The sequence below is a fragment of the Papaver somniferum genome, unplaced genomic scaffold (genome assembly GCF_003573695.1).
Source record: "Papaver somniferum cultivar HN1 unplaced genomic scaffold, ASM357369v1 unplaced-scaffold_19, whole genome shotgun sequence".
Classification (NCBI taxonomy): Eukaryota; Viridiplantae; Streptophyta; class Magnoliopsida; order Ranunculales; family Papaveraceae; genus Papaver; species Papaver somniferum.
This window is the reverse complement of record NW_020628818.1, coordinates 60849-63615: the sequence shown is the minus strand read 5'-3', so window position 1 is coordinate 63615 and position 2767 is coordinate 60849.

The window sequence follows — 2767 nt, the reverse complement described above, 5'->3', positions numbered from 1 at the left end:
CAGTGAGTATCACCGTCCTGAAGACGTTATTGCTCTCAATCTTACGGAGAACCGCCCAATTGTTCTTCTATGTAGAGGCGAATTCCTCTATGTAGTCAGGGAACAGTGAGTGTCACCGGCGTTTTGAAGGGGTTAAGCTCTCAAACTTACGGAGAACCGCCTAATTACGTTATTCTACATAGAGGCTATGATGAAATGCCCGGTGTCGAACGCTCCGGAGAGGCCTTTTGAGTGACATATGCATCATACTTCGTAAAACACGAATAGTCACATGGATCCCTGAAACCGCGTCAGAAACATGTAGTATCATGATTTTACGGTTTTGACATTTGTTGAAAATCCACCATCTACACCAGGCAATGCTAAAGTCTCAGAATATTTTAGATGAATATCGGGATAGGTTTAAATTGAACCAGTTCTGTATGTATAACTATAACTAAGGTTCAAAAATAAGTTTTAGTTTATACCATAGAGTGAAAGTTAGTCCCCCTTTTTTGTTTAGGATGTTGAATTATATTTCAAGACTTATACGCATGTGCTAATGTACTCCCGTATCATTTAAGCGACTTTTGTGGGTTTCACATATAATTTACGATCTTTACAGGTTCACGAATTATTCCCTCGTCCAGTCCGTGAACAACCTCTATTCTATTCCTAGTCTATTAATCCAACTACGATTCGGTCTTTGTTCTTTCTTTTTTTATGAAATAGACGAGGAAATCCCATTTAGAATATCAATCAAACTTATTTTGCACCCTCCTTCTATAGTAAAATTTCTGAAGTTCTTCGTTGGTCCATTGTGCTACTCGAAGAAATCCAAAAACTTATGTTTTTCCGGATATGTCGCTGACGAGGTTCCTACTCTTCCTTTTCCAAATTCACCTATAATTTTTATGAGATCGTGTGACAGACTCACAACATAATTTTTTATAAACCATATGACAATTTTTCTGATATACCCCAAATATGCATATCAGCCGAAAAGATATACTGTTGTCACTGACTACTAAAATTTTAATCATAAATTGTGGCCTAAATCAATTAGTATTCGTCACAAGACCAAAAATATGTGATTGCATGTGTTCCAAAATCTGCCATGTCCGCTTGAAATTTACTTTGCAGCCCAACATTTTCATTAAAACCCAGTTCTTGCCTTCACCGTGGCCCAAAGTTTATCCATGTCCGAAAACACTGATTTGTAACCCGCCCATAAGAGCTATTTGACTTTGATTTGGAGAATATCCAACGATACTTTCCATACAATGAATAATGGATCCTGAGCCTAAAAATAATAACTTTGACGATACAGTTGCAACCTGTAAATATGATCGGGCGTGTAAACTTGTTTTGATTCTAGAATTTTTCTAATGGATCCGGAGCCAAAAAATATTAACTTTGACGATACAGTTGCAACCTGTAAATATGATCCGTCGTTTAATCTTGTTTTGATTCTAGACTTTTTTTTTTTTTAACAACAAAACTAGTCATAAAAACCAAGGTGACCAAACCTGTGGTACAAAAACCCCATTCAAATGTTGTGATCCATTAAAATTACATTTAAACAAAATTGATACAAAACCCCAAATTTTTAAATATTGATATAAAAACCCCAAATTTCAAAATTTTATGATGAAACCAAAATTGGGGTTTTTGTGTTACTTTTGTTTTGATGGGTTTTTTATGGATGGATAGTGATACTTTTGGGGTTATAACCCGCGGATCGTTTTTACAAAGATATATTTACAAAAAAAAAAGTAGCTGCCTATATATAGATGTTTTAGCATACTATCCTGCCTATACATCAAAATCTAGGGTCATTTTGGATTTCCACTATAATCTTCCCTCAAAAACAGAACCACAACTGATAACAATGCTAAGAAGAAAACCTATCAAATTTAGTAAGCCATTGTTTGTTGAACCTGCGGTGAATACATACATGTGGAACAACCCTTTTAGGCAATGACATCTTGATGCACCCAGTGAACTTTGGTCCATCCCATCACAAAGAGATTGGCTTGTGGAGATTACGGATATAGTGCACTGGCAGAACCTTCCGTCGATCTACTCTGCGGTGATGCCATTTGTTGATTCCCGACCACAAACAAATATGGTAACATTATTTCACAATAGAATCTGGTGTCTTTTTCGAGTAAATACCAGTTTGTACAGGTGTAAATTCTAACTAGGTTTATTCATGTGGCCTCTCCAATGATCCAATCTAGTCAAGTAGGGATACTGTAATGTGATCAAACATGTTGGTTACTGCTGGTTTCAGTAACTTCTTGTTATTCTTACTCCGAGGTTTCAATTTTCATATTTTCGTTCCAGTTTGTTTCTGGTTTTGAAAATTACTAAAAATTTGATACAAAAATATGTATATAGGATTGAATCTTTAGATAAAAGAAACGACATCAAATATCGATTTACATAATTGTAGAAAAGTATCATGGAACGAAAGCAGAAAAATTTGAAAAACAAAAAAATATACACTGTTTCAGTAGAATTATAGGAAAAAAGAAAGAGACATAGACATAAGAGAGATTTCTATTGATAATGGATCAACCTTATCACATAGCTATAGTATCCTTTATATACATGGAAGGTGAACCCTAACTATATAGATGGGTCGCACATCTATGGGCCGTAGGCCGTACAACACTCCCCCTTGTGCGGTCCAATAGAACTTCATATGTAGTGCTTCCACATAGTGCTTCGAATGTAGTTTTTCAAATGCCGTCCTCTCCTTGATGACTTGCGCCAAAATCAG